Raw genomic sequence first — 27762 nt, 5'->3', positions numbered from 1 at the left:
ATCAATCTTGATTAAGACATTTTCAGGCATCATGACACCCACAATAAATCCCTCTTAACCACATGATTTTTATGAGGAAAAAGCAACAAACCAATTTTATACTTCAAAGATTCTTTAGTTTTATAAAATTTACTAATTTCAGTTTCTCTTCTGAAAGCCATTTAATTGTGGGCTTGTTCTGTCAATTCAATCATTAGTTTATTTTAACAATAATATAATTACCATGAAGGACAGATAGCAAGATGAGTACACACTAATTTCCTGTGACACTAGGAACATGATGATTATGGAAATAGCAAATGAAGCTCTTAAGATGCAGGAAGTTCATTACTAGGATGTAGTTCATAAAGGCATTTATTTCAACTGCACCTGTTAGTCAAAATGCCTCTTTCAGCATTTAAGCATATGTTTTCCAAGGTTATGGCTAGGCCATTTGAGCCTTTTCTAAAGCAAGGCTTACATTACAAGTGCCTAAGCTGACCTTGAAAAATAGACTCACACAAATAAATGCAATACAAGTTGATTTTGAACTTTAAGCCAAGAATATATGATTAACATTTCTGTGGATTTAGTAAGGGAATAATTTAAGATCATCAATGAATTTGGCACTGATCAAGCAATAGAATTGAACGTAGTTGGGTATGGATATAATGTGAATTTAGCAAGTGAATGTAAATTTGAATGAAATAATAGTATTTCAGTTGGTTTCAAGGAATTTTTCATCCAAAGGGAGATAAAAGAGGTAATGAAGAGGAAGTCAAGAAGTTGGATATGGTAGGAAGAATCCTAGAAATGCAGAGGAGGGTGGTATGAACCAGTGGAGGGGGATTTGAGTACTTTTTTCTCTATCTCCTACCACTTTGTAGCCCTCAGCATGTTACAAACTCTGACATCTAGTTTTCACATCCACTGAAGGAAGAGGTTATAGTAAATGAGGCCAACGTCCATCTGGTTCTGATCTAGTGATTGAGTAGAATGACTTCCCTACTTACTGGGAGCATATTTCAGAGCTGTTGTTATTAGGGAAAAAAAGAACATGACTTATTCTTGAGTCCATGAGAAAAAAATGTAGGCTTACCTACACATGAGGCTAGAAAAAAAAGAAAATCCATTTAACTGTATCTTTGCATCAGATTGAGTGTACTCAAACTACATTTCCAGTTTGAATTGGACAGTAGGGTCTTTCATTACCTGGTTCACTTGTAAATTGGAGTTGCAAAATTTCTTAGAACCATTTTGCCACTGATCTTGTGGAAAATAGTCCTAATCTTATTTAATAATCTCTAAGTAAGCTATTTCTGGTCATTTTGTGAGAAATCTATATTTAATAAAGATTACAAGAATTTAAAAAAAACAATAGTTTTCATCACATTAACAAAATGAAGGATAAAAATCATATGATCATCTCAATAAAAGCAAAAAAAAAAAGCTTTTGACAAAATTCAGCATCATTTTGCCATAAAAGTATCAATAAAATAGCTATGAAGGAAATGTACCTCAATATAATACAGGCTACATATGACAAACACAGAGCTAACTTCATACTCAATGGGGAAAGGCTGAAAGCATTTCCTCCAAGATCAGGAACAAGACAAAGATGTCCATTCTCACCAATTTTTCAAGATAGCACTGGGAGTCCTAGCCAGAAGAAGGCATGAAGAAGAAAAGAAGCATCCAAGTTGGAAAAGAGGCAGCAAAATTATCACTATTTGCAGATGATGTGATATTATATAACCCTAAATACTCCATCAAAAAAGTGTTCAAGCTACTAAATTCAGTAAAGTCATGGGATACAAAATCAATACACAAAAATCTGTTACAGTTCTATATACTAATAACAAATAATCAGAAAAAGAAATTAAGAAAACAATCCCATCTACTACAGCATAAAAATGAATACAATACCTAGGAATAAATTTAACCAAGAAGTGAAAGACATATATATTGAAAAATATGACCTTAATAATGAAAGAAATTGAAGACAACACAAATGGAAAGTAATTCCATGCTCATGGGTTGGACAAATCGATATTGTTAATATCCATACTACCCCAAGCAATTCAAAGATTTATGAAATTTCTATCAAAATTCTAATGGTAATTATCACAGAAGTAGAACAAATAATCCTAAAATCTGTAGGGAACCATGAAAGACCCCAAATAAAGTAATCTTGAGAAAGAAAAACTAAGCTGGAGATATCATGCCTCTGATTTCAAACAGTATTAGAAAGCTATGGTAATTAAAATAGTATGCTATTGATATAAAAACAGACCCATAGATGATTGCAACAAAATGTAAAGCTCAGAAATAAACCCAACGTATATGTCAAAGGGCTTTCCAGGTGGTGCTATTGCTAAAGAACATACCTGCCAATGCAGGAGATATAAGAATCACAGCTTTGATCCCTGGTTTGGGAAGATCCCTTGAAGGAAGTAGCAACCCACTTTAGTAGTCTCTCTCTCTCTCTCTCTTTTTTTTTTCTCCCTTTTTCTTAATTTATTTAACTTGAGGCTAATTACTTTACAGTATTGGGGTGCTTTTTGCAATAAATCAACATGAATCAGCCACGGGTGTACATGTGTCCCACCATCCTGAAACCTCTCTCACCTCCTTCTCCACCCTATCCCTCTGGGTTGTCCCAGAGCACCAGCTTTGAGTGCTCTGCTTCATGCATCAAACTTGAACTGGTCATTTATTTTACATATGGTAATATACATATTTCAATGCTTTTCTTTCAAATCGTCCCACCTTCACCTTCTCCCACATAGTCCAAAAATTTTGTTCTTTACATCTGTGTCTCTTTTGCTGTCTTGCATATAGGGTCGTCATTACCATCTTTCTAAATTCCATATATATGCACTAATATACTGTATTGGTGTTTCTCTTTTTGACTTACTTCACTCTGTATAATAGGCTCCAGTTTCATCCACCTCATTAGAACTGACTCAAATGTGTTCCTTTTTTTATAGCTGAGTAATATTCCATTGTGTATATATACCACAATTTCTTTATCCATTCCTGTGCTGATGAACATCTAGGTTGCTTCCATAGTCTAGCTATTGTAAACAGTGCTGCAATGAACACTGGGGTACATGTGTCTCTTTCAATCCTGGTTTCCTCTTTGTATACCCAGAGTGGGATTGCTGGGTCATATGGCAGTTCTATTTCCAGTTTTTTAAGGACTCGTCACACTGTTCTCCATAGTGGCTATATTAGTTTGCATTCCCACCAACAGTGTAAGAGGGTTCCCTTTTATCCACCCCCTCTCCAGCGTTTACTTTTTGTACACTTTTAGATGGCAGCCATTCTGACTGGTGTGAGACAGTACCTCATTGTGGCTTTGATTTGCATTTTGCTGATAATAAGTGATATTGAGCTTTTTTTTAAGTTTGTTAGCCATCTGAATGTCTTCTTTGGAGAAATGTCTGTTTAGTTTTTTGGTCCATTTTTTGATTGGGTCGTTTATTTTTCTGATATTGAGCTGCATGAACTGCTTGTATATTTTGGAGATTAATTCTTTGTCACTTGTTTCATTTGCTATTAATTTCTCTCATTCTGAAGGCTGCCTTTTCACCTGTTTATAGTTTCCTTCATTGTGCAAAAGCTTTCAAGCTTAATTAGTTCCCATTTCTTTATTTTTGTTTATTTTTTTTGTTTTTGATTTACCTTTTTCATTTTAATTCACTCATAAGGGTACAATGAGATTTCAAGAGGTTACATACATGGATACAGAAACAGATGGTAGGCAGAGCAGATATTTCAGAAATTCAGCAGGATTTCAGTTCAGTTCAGTTGCTCAGTCATATCGGACTCTTTGCTATTCCATGAACTGTAGCATGCTGGGCTTCCCTGCTGGGAGGTGGGTCATAGAGAATCTTGCTGTGATTTATGTCAGAGCCACTCCAGTATTCTTGCCTAGAGAATTCCATTGACAGAGAAACCTAGTGGGTTACAGTCCATTCGATCACAAAGAGTCAGACATGACTGAAGCAACTTAGGATGCATGCATATGGCCAAAATTAATATACTATAAAGGTTCCAAGAATATACAATGGGAAAAGGACAATCTCTTTAATAATGGTGCTGGGAAAACTGGGACAGCCACTTGCAAAAGAATATAACTTGACCACTGTCTTGTACCATACATAAAATTAACTCAAAATTGATTAAAGACTTGAATGTGAGATATGAAGCCACGAAAGTCCTAGAAGAAAATATAGGTTGTAAAATACCTGGCATAGGTTTTGGCAATGATTTTTTTGAATATGACACCAAAAGCAAAAGCAACAAAAACAAAAATAAGAAAGTGGGACCACATCAAACTGAAAAGCTTCTGCACAGCAAAAAACACCAGCAAAATGAAAAGGTACCTCCTGAATGGGAGAAAATCTTTGTAAATCATATATCTGATAAGGGGCTAATATCCAAAATACATTTAAAAAATCCATAACTCAATTGCAAAAACAATTAAAAATGGGCTGAAGCTCTGAATAGACATTTTTCTGAAGAAGACATACAGATGGCCAACAGGTACCTAAAAAGATGTTCAACATCATTAATCATCAAGGAAGCACAAATCAAAACTGCAATAAGATACAGCCTCACACCTGTTAGAATGGTTATTAATCAAAAGATAAGAAGTGAGTGTTGGCAAGGACGTGGAAAAAGGGAACTCTTGTGCATCGTTGGTGGGAATGTGAATTGGTACAACCACTATGGGAAACAGTATGGAGATTCCTCAGAAAATTAAAAATAAAATTACCTTGTGATCCAGCAATTCCACTTTTGGGTATTTATCTAAAGAAATGAAAGCAGTAACTCCAAGTGATATATGAACCCCTATGTTCACTGCAGCATTATTAATAATAACTAAGATATGGAAACAACTGAGGTGTCCACCAATGGATGAATGAATAAAGAAACTGTGGTATATATACACAATAGAATATAATTAAGCCACAGAAAGAATGAAGTCTTGCTATTTGTGATAAAATGGATGAACCGCAAGGCATTATGCTAAGTGAAATAAGTCAGATGGAGAAACACAAATTGCATATTATCTCACTTATATGGGAAACCTAAAGAATGAACAAATAACTTTAAAAAATAAACAAAAACCAACCTTCTAGGTACAGAAAACAGATTGATGGTAGAGGATAAGTTTGAGAGAAGTGGATAAAGGGGTCAAAAGCTAAAATGAAAAAAACCTTGAAGTATAGTTAGTCCAGAGACTATCAGGTCCTGAGAAGATTGATCTATGGAGCTAAAGCTCATGGTAGGTCAGGGTCTACTGGTAGTAATAGTAAGTACTGGTCCAGTGTAATGGTAATATTTTCAGAGTGCCATTGACATACATTCCTGTGATCTGACTCACATGATCCTCTATCAGGAAATACATATGACATATTTTATTCTGACTTAATGAAAACTAGTCAATCTAATCACATGGACCACAGTCTTGTCTAACTCAATGAAACTAAGCCATGCCCTGTGGGGCCACCCAAGCCAGGCAGGTCATGGTGGAGAGGTCTGACAGAATGTGGTCCACTGGAGAAGGGAATGGCAAACCACTTCAGTATTCTTGCCTTGAGAACCCCATGAACAGTATGAAAAGGCAAAATGATAGGGTATGAAAGAGGAACTCCCCAGGTCAGTAGGTGCCCAATATGCTACTGGAGATCAGTGGAGAAATAACTCCAGAAAGAATGAAGGGATGGAGCCAAAGCAAAAACAATACCCAGTTGTGGATGTGACTGGTGATAGAAGCAAGGTCCAATGCTGTAAAGAGAAATATTGCATAGGAACCTGGAATGTCAGGTACATGAATCAAGGCAAATTGAAAGTGATCAAACAGGAGATGGCAAGAGTGAATGTCAACATTCTAGGAATCAGCGAACTAAAATGGACTGGATTGTGTGAACTTAACTCAGATGACCATTATATCTACTGCTGTGAGCAGGAATCTCTTAGAAGAAATGGAGTAGCCATCATGGTCAACAAAAAAGTCCAAACTGCAGTACTTGCATGCAATCTCAAAAGTGACAAAAGGATCTCTGTTTGTTTCCAAGGCCAACCATTCAATATCACAGTAATCCAAGTCTATGCCCCAACCAGTAATGCTGAAGAAGTTGAAGTTGAACGGTTCTATGAAGACCTACAAGACCTTCTAGAACTAACACCTAAAAAAGATGTCCTTTTCATTATAGGGGACTGGAATGCAAAATTAGGATGTCAAGAATGACCTGGGGTAACAGGCAAATTTGGTCTTGGAATACAGAATGAAGTGGGGCAAAGGCTAATAGAGTTTTTCTAAGAGAATGCACTGGTCACAGCAAACAACCTTTTCCAACAACACAAGAGAAGACTCTACACATGGACGTCACCAGATGGTCAACACCGAAATCAGATTGATTATATTCTTTGCAGCCAAAGATGGAGAAGCTCTATACAGTCAGCAAAAAATAGATCGGGAGCTGACTGTGGCTCAGATCATGAACTCCTTATTGCAAAATTCAGACTTAAATTGAAGAAAGAAGGGAAAACCACTAGACCATTCAGGTATGACCTAAATCAAATTATTTATGATTATACAGTGGAAGTGAGAAATAGATATAAGGGACTAGATCTGATAGACAGAGTGCCTGATAACTATGGAATGAGGTTCGTGATATTGTACAGGATAGAGGGATCAAGACCATCCCCATGGAAAAGAAATGCAAAACAGCAAAATGGCTGTCTGGGGAGGCCTTAAAAATAGCTTTGAAAAGAAGAGAAGCGAAAAGCAAAGGAGAAAAGAAAAGATATAAGCATCTGAATGCAGAGTTCCCAAGAATAGCAAGGAGAGATAAGAAAGCCTTCCTCAGCAATCAATGCAAAGAAATAGAGGAAAACAACAGAATGAGAGTTCCAGAAAAACATCTATTTGTGCTTTATTGACTATGCCAAAGGCTTTGACTGTGGATCACAATAAACTGTGGAAAATTCTGAAAGAGATGGGAATACCAGACCAACTGGCCTACCTCTTGAGAAACCTGTATGCAGGTCAGGAAGCAACAGTTAGACTGGACATGGAACAACAGACTGGTTCCAAATAGGAAAAGGTGTACATAGAGGCTGTATATTGTCACCCTGCTTATTTAACTTCTATGCAGGGTACATCATGGGAAATGCTGGGCTGGATGAAGCACAAGCTGGAATCAAGATTGCCGGGAGAAATATCAATCACCTGATATATAGATGATACCACCATTACGGCAGAAAGTGAAGAGGAACTAAAAAGCTTCTTGATGAAAGTGAAAGTGGAGAGTGAAAAAGTTGGCTTAAAGCTCAACATTCAGAAAACGAAGATCATGGCATCCAGTCCCATCACTTCGTGGCAAATAGATGGGGAAATAGTGGAAACAGCGTCTCAGACTTTTATTTTTTGGGGCTCCAAAATCACTGCAGATGGTGACTGCAGCCACGAAATTAAAAGACACTCCTTGGAAGGAAAGTTATGACCAACCTAGATAGCATATTCAAAAGCAGAGACATTACTTTGCCAACAAAGTTTCGTCTAGTCAAGGCTATGGTTTTTCCAGTAGTCATATATGGATGTGAGAGTTGGACTGTGAAGAAAGCTGAGCACCGAAGAATGATGCTTTTGCACTGTGGTGTTGGAGAAGACTCTTGAGAGTCCCTTGGACTGCTAGGAGATCCAACCAGTCCGTTCTAAAGGAGATCAGTTCTGGGTATTCTTTGGAAGGACTGATGCTGAAGCTGAAACTCCAATACTTTGGCCACCTCATGAGAAGAGTTGACTCATTGGAAAAGACTGATTCTGGGAGGGATTGGGGGCAGGAGGAGAAGGGGACGACAGAGGATGAGATGGCTGGATGGCATTACCAGCTCGATGGACATGAGTTTGAGTGAACTGTGGGAGTTGGTGATGGACAGGGAGGCCTGGCGTGCTGCGATTCATGGGGTCGCAAAGAGTCGGACACGACTGAGTGACTGAACTGAACTGAATGTTATTAATAGATTTGTATATTCTTTGAGCATTTTTCCCAATACTATTTTTGTCAAAGCAATTTTTGCAATGATTAGTGATTTTTCTTGGCAGTTGTTTCCATGATATTGCATTGTGTTGTCAGTTATTTGGAGAGATTCCAAGTTATTTTTTTAAAACTCTTTTAAATGCCATTTGTGCCTAAGAGGCCTGAATCTGCCAAAGCTTCTTGAGCAGTTTTTTTTATTGGTATGCATGCACTTCACTGTTCTTAGCAGTAATCAGAAAAACAGAGTGAAAAAGTAACAGTTTTTTTTAGTGGATCTGAGGTATACTGAAACTAAAATAAGTTTTCTATGAGAAGAGTTTCTTTTTATTTATGTACTTTCTCTGGTTTTAATCAAAATGGCAGATATAATTCATTCATTAACTAATGGAATATTTATTGAGAACCAACTATGGGTTAAGTATTATTCCTCCCTGCTGGCTCAGATGGTCAAGAAATGCCTGCAAATCAGGAGACTGGCGTTCAATCCCTGGCTCGGGAATATCCTCTGTTGAAGGTAACAGCTACCTATTCCAGTACTTTTGCCTGGAGAATTCCATGGACAGAGGAGCCTAGCAGCCTACAGTCCATGAGATCACAGAGTCGGACACAACAGAGCCTCTGATGTACAAGCAATGTTCTAGGGACAGAGAATACATCAGTGAACCATCTTAGACAAGGTTTTAGCTCTCATAAAGCATATATGATAGTGTGGCCCAGGTAATTTATATAAATAGATATTTATATCATACTCTCAAATAGTGACAAGTACAAAGAATAGGCAGTTTCTAAATCGGCATGATGGCTCTTATATAAGAGTAGTTAGAGGAGGATTCTCTAAGGAGGTGACTATGAACTGAGATCTGAGTGAAAGAAAGTCAGCTAAGGCAAAGTCAAGGGTAAAGACATTCAGGCAGAGGATACAGCAAGCAGAGAGACCATGGGGAAAGCCTGAGGTATGAGACAAGGTGAAGATGGCGAGACTATCATGGGCAAGGGGGCACAGCTCTCTGAACCTAGTTTGCTGAGCGTAAAATAAAGATTATAATACCTCCCTCATAAGCGAGAAGGGAGAACACCTACTGTGTTGTTAAGAGAATGGGAGTACACCTACTGTGTGCCAATGCCGATGATGTGAACTATAAATACATGCTCTTGTTTGGCACATGCAAAAAAGACCTGACTCATGCTCAGTATATAATTTTCATAATTATGATATTTTACCCTTGAATAGATGAACAGTTTATTTTTTAAAATTAATTAATTTATTTTAATTGGAGGCTAATTACTTTATAATATTGTGATGGTTTTTGCCACACATTGACATGGATCAGCCATGGATGTACATGTGTCCCACCATCCTGAACCCCCCTCCCTCCCCACGTCATCCCTCTGGGTTGTCCCAGAGCGTGAGCTCTGAGTGCCCTGCTTAATGCATTGAATTTGTACTGGTCATCTACTTTAAACATGGTAATATACATATTTTGATGCTATTCTTTCAAATCATCCCACCTTTGCCTTCTCCTACACAGTCCAAAATCTGTTCTTTACATCTGTGTCTCTTTTGCTGTCTTGCATATAGGGTCATCATTACCATCTTTCTAAATTCCATATATATGCATTAATATACTGTATTGGTGTTTCTCTTTTTGACTTACTTCACTCTGTATAATAGGTTCCAGTTTCATTCACCTCATTAGAACTGACTCAAATGTATTCTTTTTATAGCTGTGTAATATTCCATTGCATATATATATACCACAACTTTCTTATCCATTAGTCTGCTAATGGACATCTAAGTTGCTTCCTTGTCCTAGCTATTGTAAACAGTGCTGCAGTGAATATTGGGATACATGTGTCTCTTTCAATTCTGGTTTCCTTGGTGTGTCTATCCATCAGTGGGATTTCTGGGTCATATGGCAGTTCTATTTCCAGTTTTTTAAGGATAGATGAACAGCTTATAGTTATACTTTGCAAAACGTTTCCATGTATCTTATACAATATATTAGATTTTGGAATCAGTGTGCAGCATTCCTGGTCAGAATTTTATGTATCTGGTCATTTGCCAGTGAGCATACCATTATCTCTTTATGGCTCATCCTAAATTAGAAGGTAATTACTGTTGAGACAGGTTGTAAAAACCAAAGGCAGATGTTCAGAATCCAAAGTAGCCTTGTCATAGGAAGTTGTTATTTAGGAATAGTCTTCCTGGAAAATTTCAACTATATATGCATAAGTATTTGAAGAATTGAGGTATATCCTCAGTCTCTAGTGAAATAGTTTTATCCTGGGCAGTATATCCTAAAGCTATACTGAACTAGAGTTAAATCCTAAGAATCTATATCCTTGTAGAGTATGTTATTTCAATACATTTGGAAGCACATTATATAAACCTAGACTCATAATGGCTTAGAGGGAGAAGGCACTTTCAAAATTATCTAGTCTATTAATTTTTTACATCACAAACTATACTTCAAAGAATATTTCATTGGCTATTAACAAGCATTACACAGACACACACAGTTGAAAAGCAGGATTTTAGAAGAAGTTTTGTGACTTTCTTTTCTGTAGGACTTAGAGCTTTTGCATGTTAATATATGGTGAATTCTCAAGACAAGAATATAATTTATAGCATATTTAAAACGTATTTAACCAATTACCATATCCTCATTTCCAACTCATGGATCAGTTTTCAAGATCTCATTTTACCAACATTTCATGGAATGCAATATAGAAAAGATAACATACTCTTTCTACACAACACGGGGATATTCTCTTTAGCATCTATTATTTGTGACTGTTTAATTTTGGTTTGAAAAATTCTTGTAATGTAGATATACCAATCCCATATGTCCAGATATTTCTTTGTATCTAGTACTCAGTACTTTAGTTCAGCTTCCTACAGATATCATGATAATAATTAATACCTATGGAGAAATTATTATTGCTAAAAACTTTTTTAACCCCTTTATATATTTGAGTTCATTGAATATGTATAACCTATATATGGTTTAGTCACTAAGTTGTGTCTGACTCTTGTGACCTCATGAACTGTAGTCTGCCAGGCTCCTCTGTTCATGGAATATTCCAGGCAAGAATACTGGAGTGGGTTGCCATTTCCTTCTCCAGAGGATTGTCCTGACCCAGGAATCGAATCCTGGTCTCCTGTGTTGCAGGCAGATTCTTTACCGACTGAGCTATGAGGGAAGCTCATAACCTATATGGTAGGGTACTATTTTTATCCCCATTTAGGAGCCTGGTGGGCTACAGTCCCTGGGGTCACAAAGAGTCAGACACGACTGAATGACTAAGCTCAGTCAGGAAATCAGGGCAAAAAAAAGAGAAATCTGGGCACACATAAAAAGAAACACTTCTGAGTCAGTTCTAATGAGGTGGATGGACCTAGAACCTACTACGCAGAGTGAAGTAAGTCAGAAAGAGAAAAACAAATATCATATGTTAATACATATATATGGAATCTAGAAAGATGGTACTGATGAACCTATTTACAGAGTAGCAACGGAGACACTGCCACAGAGAACTGACTTATGGACAAGGGCACGGGAGAAGAAAGAAAGGGTGCCGTGAATGGAGAGAGCAGCACGGAAGTATATACACTAACACATATAAAATAGATAGCCAGTGGAAATTTGCTGTATGACTTAAGGAACTCAAACCAGGGCTCTGTAACAACCTAGAGGCGTGGAAAAGGGTGGGAGGTGGGAGGGAGGTTCAAGAGGGAGGGGGCATATGTACGTCTATGGCTAATTCATGTTGATGTATGACAGAAATCGAAAGAATAATGTAAAGCAATCAATCAATTAAAACCAAATAAATATAATTTAGAAAAAGAAATCCTGGCACAGAGAAGTTAAATATCTTGCCCAAGGACATAGCTTGTGATTTGTGGGGCCAGTATTCAAAAAGAGGCACTCCGGCTCCAGAGCCGAGTTATTAACAACCCTAGTGGAAAAAATCCAGTCATCCAGCCTAGTCTAGAGCCTTCTGCAGTTTTTTCACCAATGCAATTCAAACACCTTAAATCTATATTGCTTGTATGACTTTTTCTTTTCTAACTTTTATACGCCGGGCCCAGCCCTCTTCCACATGACAATATCATCCTGTCTTCTCCAAGTCTTCTTTCTTGCAAGTTAATTATCCCCAATTCTTTCAATTCTTCTTCAAAATAATCGGTTTCCTAGTTTAGTAATCCAGTTTGACAAATTTTCTCTTAAAATTCTCTTTCTGATATTTTGAATTAAAAAAAAATAATGTAACGTAAGCTTTGGAATCTGGGCTAGATATAGATGATGGCCTACTACTTCACTGACTTGTATGGACAGACTTCAGGTTTCCTCCCTTGTAAAACTGGGAGTATAATATGTATCTTACTTACTGACTGTGAGAACTAAATGGAATATCTATATTTAGGGCATATTTATTTGGTCTGGCATAGGGTAGGCAACACAATAAACATTAATTCTTTCCTTGTTTTCTTTGATGGGTCGGGTCCATACATGCGGGCTCTTTCCCGCCAGGTTACATTTTCACTCTGCAACTACCTGTAAATCATTTTCAGTTCACTGTCTTTCTTGGAAAATGAATACGTTTTCTTATCCTTTGTTCAGAGATTCCTTCCTCTTACAATTAACTTCTTTTTCATCTTGCCCCTGAAAGATGGGAGGAGGGGGTAAATTCTGACTGTGTGTGGGCCAAATAATGACTCCCCAAAGATTTCCACATCCTAATCTTCAGATCTTGTGAAAATATTACCTTATATGACAAAAGAGACTTGCATATGATTAAATTTTCTATCTTGAGATAGAGATTATCCTGGATTATTTCAGTTGGTTTAGTGTAATCACAAGGGTTAATGAAAGAGGACAGCAGTAAAGTTAGGGTCTGAGAGAATATAATGGAAGCAGAGCACAGAAATTAGATTGACATGCACGGAAGATGGAGAAAGGGGCCATGAGCTAAGCAATGTAGCCTCGAAGCTGGAAAAGGGAAGGAAACAGACTCTCCCGAAAGCCTCTAGGAAGAATGCAGCCCAGGAGACACATTTTACACTTCTGGCCTTCAAAGGTGTGAGACAATAAAGTGTATTAATCCACTCTCTGGTAATTGTTTACAGTAAGAAACTTAAATGCTATATGACCCTGTGACAAAATTTCTAAGGCTCAATTTCCTGTCGGGACTGTTGTGAAGCTTGTATGTAATACATGGGAGATTTCTCGACAAAATTCCTAGAACATAATAAACACTAAGTGTTAGAAGCAATAATAGAGGAAACAGTTTCAAACACTTTTACTATTTAACTGGACCCTTTATGTAAGCCCATTATCACCAAAATTAAACATATTTTTTGTTATGTCTTTGCTTAAAACACTCTGATAGCTTTTTCTGTCTCATTTAAAATAATATTTGAACATGTAACATGGTTCACAGGGTATTATTACACCATTCCACATGCAGTATAAAAAGCTCATGACAATGTAATTCCAAACCCTCCCTTTGATCCTTTTTGCTATTATTGTATATGTTTTACTTTTACTTATTTTATAAAACCCACAATAGATTATTAATAATATTACTTTATAAAGTTAGTTATTTGGTAGCAATTTAAAATAAGGAAAAATTATTTACCTCTGTTGCTCTGTTTCATGGATCATCATTTATATGTGTAGATCCAAGTTTTGATCTCATATTATTTTCTTTCTGCCTAAAGAACATCTTTTAATGTTTTTTAGTGTCTCTTGGCAATGAGACATCTCTAAAAAATTTGTGTTTTTCTGAAATTGTTTCTTTTTGCTTTCATTGTTGGGAAGATATTTTCACTGATTTTAGGATTTTAGGTTGACAGATTTTTCTTTTAGTTTTTTAAAGATGTCACATCATTGTTTTACGCTCTGCATGGTTGCTGACAAGAAGTCTGCTCTAACTCATTTTTTTTCTTTTTGTTTAAAGTATGTAATATGTCCTTTTCTTTCTCAGTTGTCTTCAAGATTTTCTCTTTATGGTTTACTGCAATTTGACTATTGTGTGATTGTGTCTGTTGTTTTGTTTTATTTTTATTTTGTTTTGTTTGAATTTGGTCCTTCTTACAGTTCTAAGTTTCCTGGATTTGTGGTTGGATGTATTTAACAATCTAAAAAAATTCTTGGCTTTTGTCTCTTCAAGTATTTCTCTATCTTCTCTCATGTCCTATATGAATTAAGTTATGCATATATATACATATATATAATACATATAAATATTATATGTATATATGAATTTGATATTGTTCAACTGTTTGATGCTCTGGTTTTGTTTTTTCATTCTTTTCTCTCCTTTTTTCTTAATGAGGATAATTTACATAGATCTATCTTCAAGTTCAATAGTTCTTTAAGTCATATCAGGTCTTTGAGCCTATCAGAGTAATGCTCTGATACTTTTTTCATTTCTACCATTTCTACTAAATTCTTGCTGATAGTTCCCATCTCTTTATTAAAAATTTTTCATCTGCTCATGCATGATGTTCACCTTTTCCACTTGGGCTTTTAAGATATTGTTGTTTAGACCCTAAGTAGTGTCCGACTCTGCAATCCCATGGACTGTAGCCTGCCAGGCTTCTCTGCCCATGGGATTTTCCAGGCAAGAATACTGGAGTGGGGTGCCATTTCCTTCTCCAGGGGATCTTCCCAACCCAGGGATCAAACCCAGGTCTCCTGCATTGGCAAGTATTGGCAGGCAGATTCTTTACTGCTGAGTCTCCAGGGAAGTCTTGATTTTTTAACATATGAATAAGTTATTTTATAGGCCCAATGTAATGATTCAAATATCTGGGCCATCTCTGAGGTTTGTTCTATATATAAATTTTATTATCTTTTGACAGTAGCTTGTTTTCTTCCTTATTGGTATGTCTTATAATATTTATTTGAATTTAAAACAAAATATAAAATTGAGATAAATATTATAAATATTATTTACACCCAGAAAGAGGCTCTTCTTATGTCAGGTCATTGGTGTGGGAAATTGAGTCAATCTAGTTAGGAGTTGTGCTAAATTTAGTGTCTTTATCTATTCAGGCTGTTATACCAGAAATACCACAGAACTGGGGGCTTATAAACAACCGAAATTTATTCATTGCAGTTCTGGAGGCTGGGATGTCTAACATCAAAGAGCTAGCAGATTTGGTGTCTGTGTCTGCTGAGAACCCATTTCCTGGTTCATAAGGAGTGTATTTTTTTCACTGTATCCTCACATGACAGAAGGGGCAAAAGATCTTTCTGGGGTCTCTTTCATAAAGGCACTAATCCCATTCAGGTGGGCCCTGCTCTCGTGGTCTAATAACCTCCTGAAGGCTCTAGCACCAAATAGCATCATGTTGGGTACTAGGATTTCAGCATATGAGTTTTAGGAGGAAATACACATTCAGTTTACAGCCCCTAGGTTTTGTTTTTCAACACCTCTTTGAATTCCATGAGTGGTGGGCTGTCATTCCTTGTATGTAAAGGGAGGGCTATGATGCTGAAGAACATTCTGAGGGTTTGTATTCTACTCCCAGAAGGCACCATTCTGGCATGCTTACCTGGAATTTTTGTCCATACTGTGATTCCTCACCCAGTGTAGACTGTGCTGTTTGTCACTCACTGAGGGGATGGCAGTGGGTTTCTATGGTCCTGGTCTTAGTTTGGCCCTGTGCACTGAGCCTTGGGTTTTCTTGGTGTTCCAGCCTCTTGTTCTCATGGCAGTCAAACTATGTTCTGTTTCTGTGGTTAATCTTGGGCAAATGTTTCTTGCCCTTTCCTTATCACCTCTACGTGATACTGGGATAGTATCCTTGGGATTGAATACTTTTCTGCTCTTCCCCCAAGCATAAAGAGAGGTATTTTTCTACTTTCGCTTCAAACACAGTAGGATCTTTTCTGTTTCTTAAAGACCATGGATTTTACATCCCCTTTCCTTCCTTAGTGGCTTCAAGGCTTTGCTGAAGTGAGAGAAAGAGCCAGGCATCTGCTAATCACTCCCGGGTCTGTTATGCCCATGGGTTCCCTCTCTGAACTATTCTGCTTCATTTTTTCTTTCGAGTACACAGAGGAGATTTATCAGGAGGGAAAGAGGAGAAACACCCACAAAACAAACAAGCAAACAAAAAAATCCCTAAATCTGCTAGTGAGTAAAATAGGAAATTAAAAATATTTGAAGTCATCAGCTCTTCCAGAGAGATGAATTAGCTGATACTGGATGACAATTTCTGAAATTGTAGCTGATTTTCTCTAACCTCACTGAGGTGTGGTGGACTGCTCCTAGCTTTCATGGTTTATCACAAGTGAAGTAGGTTACATGTTCTCTTTAGAGACGGTTGTTCCTATTTGGAATTCAGTCAATTTGTTGGCCCTGTCTGTCAACTCTTTGGTCAATTAAAGTTAGGATTTTATGACTTCTACCTTAGCCTTGTTAGGAGGTGAACATCCCTTCTCCCAGGTTTCTGCATGTCTAGCAGAAGTGGGGAAACATGGCTAGTATTAAGGCTAATTCCGCCATCATGGAAATCAATCCTCTTCATTCATAGTTCTGGCTTCTTTTCCTCAGAGGCTTTTTCTAGATCTTATGTATCATGTCAGCTACTTTCACAGCTGAAAACTCCTCTTCTAAAGGGATAGGGTTCATTGATCATCTTACAAGAGTGTACTTTCCTTGTGAAGGATGCCTCCAGCTTGCAGCTGGCAGGGTAGAGACAGCTTAGTATTTAGACTTTGCAATATGTTTCTTTCTTCTTCAGACTCCCTTTCCTGATTCATCATTCTGATGTTCAAAGTGGTCTTCATAATAATGTTATCACAGATTCAACAGAATAAAATATTCTATTAGAAGAAAAAAAAATCCACATACCATAAAAGATAACAGATAAGACTCTTAGTGAGGGATAAAGGGGGGGGCACTTCATAACAAAATATAGGAATTTTAATGATGATTTTTATAAGATTGGTCATGATAACATAATTTTTAAAGTAGTTTTAAAATCATTAATTTTGTCTTTTAGACCAGGAATTGGTATCCAGTAGTCAGAGCTACACTTAGGAAAAATATAAGCCAGGAGGTTACATGTGTCTATTGTGGGCAGAGTCACTGTAAGTCCAGAGCTGGCAGGTAAAGATAAATCTAATACATCTCACAAGGGATAGATTTTTAATATAATAATTTAAAAGCATTAATCAGAAAAACAGTCTTTCTTTGACTAGGCAGGAATTAAAAGAAGGCAAAGACTACAAATGAATACTGCTTTTATTGCAAAAGTACACAGAGATAAACTCATCCCTTGAGGGATATTCCCCAACTGGATGAAGGGATTGTATGCAACAAAGGAGTCTTAATAATAATGAGCAATAATCGGCTCTTATAGCTGACCTTTCCCATAAAATCCCCTAAGGACTTATTGTACATTGAATATTATACCAATCTGAAATAGCAAAGAGGATTGTTAGGCATAAAAAGTATTTCGGATACTGGCAGAAGCCATAAACTCTAACAGAGAATTGTTAAAGGCTATCCAGGGATTACAAAACAAAGTCATACCTCTAAGTACTGGGTAGATAACAAATGGGTGAAACTAGCCTGCTGTAAGACAATAGGAAGTGGTGAGCTTTGAGTACCTTGTGTAAAGACTTTTCAAATATAAATTAAAAGATAAATGTTCAGGCAAATTAAGTGGACCTGTGGGTTCCTGGTTCTCCTTCACCACCAGGCCCATGTCAATGACATTTTACCAGTAAGGTAACCAAAATGGTCAGTTTCATTACTTACATCTACGTATCTTACTATGTCATATAATCAATTCTTATATGACATATTTACTTGCCAGCTAGTAATTGAGCCTCAGTCCTAAGATCTTGCTAAACATGTTTTGCAGCTAAGATTACAGCAGTGCCCAAAAATCTCTTGTGGATTTAATAAATTATCAGGCAGTACTCCCCAAATCAGAGTAGTGTTCATCACCTAAAGGGCGCTTACTTCTCTGGATTACACCAAATTTATGAACTAGGCAAAGAGTTCCCCTCTGCAAAGCTAAGTGAGGCAGTTAAGAGGAAAGATGAGAGAAGCCAGGATGTCTTTTCCCTCTTCTCATTATTTGGAAAACACTGGCCCAAGAAAACATGTTTTATCTGTAGAGTGATGGCGAATTTGACTTGTCTACTCATCTGGAAGACAGCTGGGTGCATTCCTGTCTATAGAAAGAAAAGCAGCTAACATCAAGTAAATAAGGTGAGGAGAATAAAATGTTTACAAGTAGACAAGCTGGTCAATTCTATGACTTGTAGGAATATATTATTTTGTGCTGTTTTCTGGGACACTAAACAGTTTCTGTATTTGGGTAGGTGTATTAGACTGAAAAGGACTTCCCAGGTGGCGCTAGTTGTAAGAAACTTGCCTGCAAATGTAGGAGACTTAAGAGATGCAGGTTTGATCCCTGGGTTGGGAAGATGCTCTGGAGGAATGCATGGCAAGCCACTCCAGTATTCTTGCCTGGAGAATGCTATGGACAGAGGAGCCTGGTGGACTTCAGTCCATGGGGTCGCAAAGAGTCAGACACAACCAAAGCAATTAGCATGCAGTTCATTTCAGTTCAGTTGCTCAGTCATGTCTGACTCTTTGTGACCCCATGGACTGCAGAATGCCAGGCCTCCCTGTCCATCACCAACTCCCAGAGTTTACTCAAACTCATGTCCATTGAGTTGGTGATGCCCTCCAACCATCTCATCCTCTGTTGTCCCCTTCTCCTCCTGCCTTCAATCTTTCCAAGCGTTAGGGTCTTTTCCAATGAGTCAGTTCTTCACATCAGGTGGCCAAAGTATTGGAGTTTCACCTTCAGCATTAGTCCTTTCCAGAGAATTTTCAGGACTGATAGAGCATGCAGGCACACATGAAACTGAAAGCTGTTAAATAAAATCACAATTCTGGTAGATGCACTGAAGGAAGGTGAAACACTTGCCTCATTTGTTTGACAAGGATCTGAGAAGGCAAAGCTCATAAGCTGCTTTATTATCTACAGAGTAAACACAATATTGCTTCCTGGGACTTCACTGCATGAATTCCAATAGATTAGAGGTAAATAATAGTGGGAAATCTTTCACATTTCTAATATTTTTCTTAAGTAAGATCTATGATTAATGTAGCACTTTGATTTAGTCCCTCGGGGTCTGAGCTGATTTTTTTTTTATAGTCTTGAAAAGGTAATTCTATTATTAGATATGGTTGAATCTAAAAGTTTCTTATTATTTGTACTGCTTTCAAAAACCCTCCTTCAAATATGTATGTGTGTGTGTGCTTAGTCTCTCAGTTGTAACTGGCTCTTGTGACCCCTTAGACGGTACCCCGTCAGGTTCCTCTGTCAATGGTATTCTCCAGGCAAGAATACTGGAGTGGGTTGCCATTCCCTTCTCCAGGAGATCTTCCCGACCCAGGAATCAGGAAGTTGGTAAAGCATCTGCCTGCAATGCAGCTTCAAGGGAAGCCCCCCCACCAAATATGTATAGAACTCTGTATTGACTTAACTTGGTTTTAACATAATGGTAATTAATCATGCCCAAACATAACATAAAATCCCAAATGCTAACAGACCTTATATAAACATGAAATCCAAGTAAATATACTAATTCAAGATAAAAACTGTAAACATAATAAAGTTTAAACAAAAATATAATAAAGTAAATGATGCTGCTTTGATGACAAGGCATTTCTGGTTAAAGTGTGAATAAAGTACTGATTATATCATAGTTCATCATCTTTATCCTACTGAGTATGCTGTGTTGACTCAATCTCCCACACCTTTTCAGATCCCAAACTAAAGTTTATCCTAGAGCACTTCACAGAGCCCTCAGCATCTGTTCATACTTTACAGCTTGAAAAAGTCTGGTACATAGGCTATGGTACTTGCTCAATGCTCTACACTAATTGTGACACATTTTAAAAGACCCCATGTAAATAAATGAAGAGAGAAAAATAAAGCAAATATAAATATGGCTTGTACTTCTAAAAAAGCAAAACATAATAAAAGTGTGAAGGAAACTTTTTTTAAAACAGAATTTTCTCATGGGGGTCAATCTATTGAAATGATTGCTAGTACCCCCTCTCCACTAGTCATTATTTTTTCTTGTAAACATTTCACTAGTTCTTAGAGAATGATCTCAAGTGCTCTGAAGTGCTTTTTCAATCACCTGAGTCTGTGACCAGTGGTGAGTTGCTGGCACTCATTTTGGTGAAAGATTAATCCATGGTTAAGAAGGCTGAGGCTAGTAAGTGGGTTCTAAACCCATATTGATTGCTCAAGATTATTCAGGGAAATTACTTCTATATTTTGGGAGTCAGGAAGAAAATCACTTTGAGATAATGCTTTAATTTACCACCTCCTGTCACACCAGCTTCAGCTGATGTTACAGCCTGATGGGAATTAAAGACTGTTTACTCTTGGGCTTCCCTGGTGGCTCAGATGGTAAAGAATCTGCCTTCAATGCAGGAGGCCTGAGTTTGATCCCCTGGAGAAGGGAACGGCTACCCACTGCAGTATTCTTGCCTGGGGAGTTCTATGAACAGAGGACCCTGGTGGGTTACAGTCCATGGGGTCACAAAGAGTCAACACAACTGGGCAACTAGCGCTTTCACACTCTTAACTTATAGTGTTTCCCAAGAATTGGAATTAAGGATTATACCTTTAGCAATTTTAGTCTCTCATTTGTGGAGAAGATTTTATAGAAGGCAGCCCCGCCCAAAGTTGAACTTTGTGTTCTGTGTTGTGACCATTAATCAGGAAATTGAGGCTAATTCTGACTGATTCCCACTTCTGTGGCTTTTGGCTCAATATCTTTCCCAAGAACCCATATAGACTGAATATTGTTACATCATTTCTTAAATAATGTTAAATGCCTACCAAAATATAGAATATACTAGATTTATTTCCTATGTTGTTGAGGTATTTTCTTTTTGATAGCTTTATGGTTATTTGGCAGATAAGGATAAAGATGATCTTTGGCACTTAAAATCTGTATGTTTTGATACATATCTATAAGTCAGAATTATGCAACCCACAAATTTTAGGGTGAACTTAAATTTAAATGTTTATCTTCTATAATATTCAGTATAGTTAAGTGGAAACATGTAAAAATGTTGATATTAGTTTTATCATTACCATTGTTACCATCTATTAAAATGCACATGATACACAAACTTACATTTGCCAGGTGGAGGATGGGGTGAAGGGATAGGGATTTGGAGATGGATATGTAAACACTGCTATGTTTAAAATGGATAACTAACAAAGACCTACTGTATAGCACATGGAACTCTGCCCAATGTTATGTGACAATCTAAAAGGGAGGAGAGTTGGGGAGAATAGGTATATATATATATATATATATATATATGACTGAGACTCTTAGCTGTTCACCTAAAGCTGTCATGACATTGTTAATTGGCTATACCCAGATGATGATTGCAGCCATGAAATTAAAAGATGCTTACTCCTTGGAAGGAAAGTTATGACCAACCTAGATAGCATATTCAAAAGCAGAGACAGTACTTTGCCAACTAGTGTCCGTCTAGTCAAGGTTATGGTTTTTCCAGTAGTCATGTATGGATGTGAGAGTTGGACTGCGAAGAAAGCTGAGCGCTGAAGAATTGATGCTTTTGAACTGTGGTGTTGGAGAAGACTCTTGAGAGTCCCTTGGACTGCAAGGAGATCCAACCAGTCCATTCTAAAGAAGATCGGTCCTGGGTGTTCTTTGGAAGGAATGATGCTAAAGCTGAAACTCTAGTACTTTGGCCACCTCATGGGAAGAGTTGACTCATTGGAAAAGACTCTGATGCTGGGAGGGATTGGGGGCAGGAGGAGAAGGGGATGACAGAGGGTGAGATGGCTGGATGGCATCACCTACTCTATGGACATGAGTTTGAGTGAACTCCGGGAGTTGGTGATGGACAGGGAGGCCTGGCGTGCTGTAATTCATGGGGTTGCAAAGAGCCGGACATGACTGAGTGACTGAACTGAACTGAACTGAACTAATACAAAATAAAAAGTTACATAAAAAAAAAAGCCCATGTTAAATACACTAGGAAGAAAGATACATGTTTCTTCAAATATAAAGCTATTGGAAGAGAGAAAATACTGAATTTTGTACAGCAGTGTCCACAGATATTCCTCTGCTTATATATAACTTGTGAAAGGCTTCTTAATGACCATTCTTCTCTGACTAAATCCCTTTTCAAAGAACAACTGGCTATTTTTTTAAACAATCCCTACAAAGTAGTTTTATTTTAAAATTTATTGTCTTAGAATGAAAAACAAAAATCTATAAACCTTAAATTCAAGAAATTTTTTGGGTAATAGGATTTTTTAAAGATTTTTTTTTTAATGTGGACCATTTTTAAAGCCTTTATCGAATCTGTTACAATATTGACTCTGTTTTATGTGTTGATTTTTTGGCTGTGAGTCATGTGCGATCTTAGCTCCCCTGACCAGGGATCTAAACCACAAGCCCTGCATTGGAAGGCAAAGTCCCAAACACTGGACCCCCAGGTAGTCCATGGATGAAAATGAAAGTCACTCAATCATGTCCGACTCTTTGCGACCCCATGAACTATAGCCTGCCAGGCTCCTTTGTCCCTGTAATTCTCCAGACCAGAATGCTAGAATGGGTAGCTGTTCCCTTAAACCCAGCAACAAACCCAGCTCTCCTGCATTGAAGGTGAATTCTTTACCAGCTGAGCCACCAGGGAAGCCCATTCCATGGATATCAGGATTTTTAATATAATCACTTTATGGACTGAAACAATATAGATACCTGAACTAAATTATTAGCATCCCTAGAATGTCTAAAAATACTGCTGTTTTATTGCTGCCTTTATCAACTGGGATTAGCCTCATTGTTCTAAATCACCTTTTGTTAGTAAAGAGAAACCTAATTATAAGATCTGCTAAGTTAAAGAGGATGCGTACATGTCAGATTATATCTGAAGGTGTTGCTGGGAGTAAACCCACTGCCAATGTAAATTAAATAAAAACACTTAAGATGCAAAAAAGGGACAATGATATAGTAAGTTTTTGTTTATTTATCATACTTCAGACTCCCTCTCAAGTGAGATTTTCTTTAAAAGTTGCATTAATGAGCAAGAACCATATGGCTTGAGATGGAGATATTGCAAGAGTGGCATAAATCCAGCTGTCCATTTCCAGCACATAAGCATATTTTATTTGCTGTTTAATTGTTTCTAGTAAAATAATTTGCTTATGTGCTAAGTATACACAAAATATTTCATTTTCTTTTTATATTGTTAATAATGGATATTCCATCACCCTTATTATTTCACATTTACACAGCACCTTTTGTTTGAGTAATTTGTGTAATTTATAACCAAATCATAAGACCATTTATGTAAATATTTTGTTTGCCTATTTAGCAACCTTGAAGCCTGCCATGTGTTCCTATTTGTGGAGTCACAAATAATTTATAAGAGGCCAGTTACAATGAAAGGGATTTTATTAATTTCATTTTATGTTTAGTCAAGTTGTAGAATTGCGACGTGGAGGCAAAGGGGGCTCGGTAAGGGAGAAACATGTAACACATTAACCTCATTTTTCTGCTAATTGTATGAAATATATTTGTTGGGGAGGGGAGGAAAACAAAGAGAATCTATGAAATATTTAAAATGTGCTCTGAATAAAAATAATGAGTTAATGTGATACCTTTATTACTTTTAAAATCCCCAAATATTTCAAAAAAATTTTTTCCAGCCACCTTTTATTCCAGTGTTTTCCTTTGTGTGAGTTCTCACTATCTGATACACCCTAGGGTTAGTTCTCTGGTAGTCTAGGGTCTTGGAGTCAGTGCTCCCACTCCAAAGGCTCAGGGTTTAATCTAGACATTTCCTGTATTGTCAAAGCTGGTTAAAACATCTTCAACATTCAAAGATCCTCTATTATGCCTTAAGAAAATACTGTATTCAGGACAGAAGATGCTTGTATATTGGACCCAGGCACCAGCTTCCTCTTCAGTTTTCCTTTTTCTGACTTATGTTATTGAAAACAAATTAAATGATTCAAATCTTCTTACAGATATATGTCATAGATAGTCATCCAAGTGTTTTTGCTTCAGAATCCTACTAGTGGGCAAGAAGAAAAGTCCCTCAGATACAGACTAATGTCTAGGAAAGAATCTTCTATTTCAATCGGAGTTTCCCAATATTCTCAGCTACCTTCTAAACTGAGATATTAATAACATTGTGCCCTGTTCTGCACATGTGCAAAAATCCTTTATTGAGGTCCACTGTGTCTCAGATCTTTATTAGACATTAGAATTTGCTCTTATATCAGAACAAATGTTAGTTCAGAAATCACAAGCTTTTAGTCCACAAATAGTATGAATCATATATGTATAGTTTGATTTACAGAGTATTACATAATTTTAAAAAAAAAATTGTTGGAGGATACTTGCTTTACAATGTTGTGTTAGGTTTCTGCCATATATCAACATGAATCAGCCATAGGTATACATATGTTCCCTCCCTCCTGAATCCCCCTTCCCACCTCATCCCACCCCTCTAGATTGTCACAGAGCACTGTTGAGCTCCGTGAGTCATACTGCAAATTCCCACTGGCTGTCTGTTTTAAATATGGCAGCATATATGTTTCTCTTCTATTCTCTCCACTCGTCCCACCCTCTCTTCCCCTTCCCCACTGTGTTCCCAAGTCTGGTCTCTGTCCACTGCTGCCCTGCAAGTAGGTTCCTCAGTACTATCTTTCTACATTCCATGTATATGTGTTTAATATGTGATATTTGTTTTTCTGACTTGCTCCACCTTATATAATAGGCTCTAGGTTTGTCCACCTCATTAGAACTGAGTCAAATGCATTCTTTTTCATAGCTGAGTAATATTCCATTGTGATTATGTACCATAACTTCTTTATCCATTCATCTGTCCAGGGACATCTAGGTTGCTTCGATGTCCTGCTGCTGCTGCTGCTGCTACTAAGTTGCTTCAGTCGTGTCTGACTCTGTGCTACCCCATAGATGGCAGCCCACCAGGCTCCCCCGTCCCTGGGATTCTCCAGGCAAGAACACTGGAGTGGGTTGCCATTTCCTTCTCTAATGCATGAAAGTGAAAAGTGAAAGTGAAATCGCTCAGTCGTGTCCGACTCCATGCGACCCCATGGACTGCAGCCCACCAGGCTCCTCCGTCCATGGGATTTTCCAGGCAAGGGTACTGGAGTGGGGTGCCATTGCCTTCTCCACTTCCGTGTCCTAGTTATTGTAAATAGTGCTACAGTGAACATTAGGGTACATGTGTCTTTTAGAATTGTGGTTTTCTCAGAATATATGCTGAGTAGTGGGATTGCTGGGCCATATGGTAGTTTTATTTCTCGTTTTTTAAGGAATATCCATAATGTTCTCCATAGTAGCTGTATCTATTTGCATTCTCACCAACAGTGCAAGAGAGTTCCCTTTTCTCCACACAGTTTCCAGCATTTATTTTTTGTAGACTTTTTGATGATGGCATTCTGACTGGTGTGAGATAATACCTTGTTCTAGTTTTGATTTGCATTTATCTGATAATGAGTGATATTGGGCATCTTTTCATGTGTTTATAAGCCATCTGTATGTCTTCTTTGGAGTAATGTTTCTTTAGGCCTTTTTTCCCAGTATTTGATTGGGTTATTTATTTCTCTGCTATTGAATTGCATAAGCGGCTTATATATTTTGGAGTTTAATTCTTTGTCAGCTGTTACATTTAGTTTTATTTTCTCCCATTCTGAGGGTTGTCTTTTTACCTTTTTACCTTGTTCTTTGTTTCCTTTGCTATGAAAAACTTTTAAGTTTATTTAGGTTCCATTTATTTATTTTTGTTTTTATTTCCATCACTCTAGGAGGTGGGTCATAGAGGATTTTGCTGTGATTTATCTCATGGAGTGTGCTGTTTATGTTTTCCTCTAAGAGTTTTATAGTTTCTGGTCTTACATTTAAGTCTTTAATCTATTTTGAGTTTATCTTTGTGTATGGTGTTAGGAAGTGTTCTAATTTCATTCTTTTTCATGTAACTGTCCAGTTTTCCCAGCACCACTTATTGAAGAGGCTATCTTTTCTCCATTATATATTCTTGCCTTCTTTGGCAAAGATAAGGTGTCCATAGGTGTGTGGGTTTATCTCTGGGCTTTCTATCATGTTCCATTGGTTTATATTCCTGTTTTTGTGCCAGTACCATACTGTATTGATGGCTATAGCTGTGTAGTATAGTCTGAAGTTAGGAAGATTGATTCTTCCAGCCCCATTTTTCTTTCTCAAGATTGCTTTGGCTATTCAGGGCCTTTTGTGTTTCCATACGAATTGTGAAATTTTTTGTTCAAGTTCTATGAAAAAACACCATTGGTAATTTGATAGGGATTGTATTTAATCTGTAGATTGCCTTTGGCAGTATAATCATTTTCACAATATTGATTCTTCCAACCCAGGAACATGGACTATTCTCCATTTGTTTATGTCATTTTTGATTTCTTTCATCAGTATCATAGTTTCCTGTATACAGCTCTTTTCTCTCCTTAGGTAGGTTTATTCCTAGTATTTTATTCATTTTGTTGCAATGGTAAATGGGACTGATTCCTTAATATCTCTTTCTGATTTTTCATTGTTAGTGTATAAGAATGCAAGTGATTTTTGTGTATTGATTTTGTATCTTGAGACTTTATTAAATTCATTAATTACCTCTAGTAATTTTCTGGTAGTATCTTCAGGGTTTTCTATATATAATATCACATTGTCTGCAAGCAGGAGAGTTTTACTTTTTTTCCAATCCAGATTCCTTTTATTTATTTTTTTTTCTTCTCTGATTGCCATGACTAGGACTTCCAAACCTATGGTGAGTAACAGTGATGAGAGTGGGAACACTTGTCTTGTTGCTGATCTTGGTTCCATTATATGAAGGTTTTAATGCTTTGCTCCTAGTGTTGGTCAAATCTTCTGACTCCCATTCCTGGTGTATTGCTTCCATATATATTTTGTCATTTTGGATTTTGAATATATGTTAGATGAAACTTCACTGTTGGTATTCTATAAGTTTGGGGTTGATCTTGAATCATTCACAAGGATCTTATGTTTGATTTTTCTCAATATCAAGAGGTTTTACCAGGCTGTGACTACTTTTTTACACTAGTAGCAAGGCTTGGGGCTCATTACCCCTGTGCATAGTACATAGTGTACCAAACTAACCTATCATTCAAGAAGGAAGGTTAAATTACATTATCAAACACAGAGAAACCAAATATTAAAAAAGTTTGTCACTGAAGAAAAGAAGAATCTGGATAGGAACAAGAATGTAGGGTCTGAGAATAAATATTAAGATTAGACAAACTTGATAAAGTTGATAACTGAATGAAAGGAAGGAGATAGTCTAGTCGCCAGTAACAGAAAAGGCAAAGGAGAGAGAGAAGCATTGTTAGAAGAATGTGGAAAGGTTATGAGGCAGGGTGGAATCAAAATTGTGAGAGAGATAGGATGGATGAGTACATGAATATGTGGGAGAGGCAAAAGCAACTTTGAGAAACTGACGGGAACAAGAAAGTAGACAGAGCTGACAAAAACCAGTATGGTTTGGTGATGTTGAGACAAGTGTTCAGAAATTCATCCATAACCCAGGCTGAGCAGATCCAGGGAGCAGCACCAGAATTTTCCTACAAACCTCTCTCCTAATTTTAATTTTAGGAACC

Source organism: Budorcas taxicolor, chromosome 2 (assembly GCF_023091745.1).
Source record: "Budorcas taxicolor isolate Tak-1 chromosome 2, Takin1.1, whole genome shotgun sequence".
Taxonomy (NCBI): Eukaryota; Metazoa; Chordata; class Mammalia; order Artiodactyla; family Bovidae; genus Budorcas; species Budorcas taxicolor.
The sequence above is the reverse complement of the archived record's forward strand: the minus strand, read 5'-3'. Positions refer to the sequence as shown.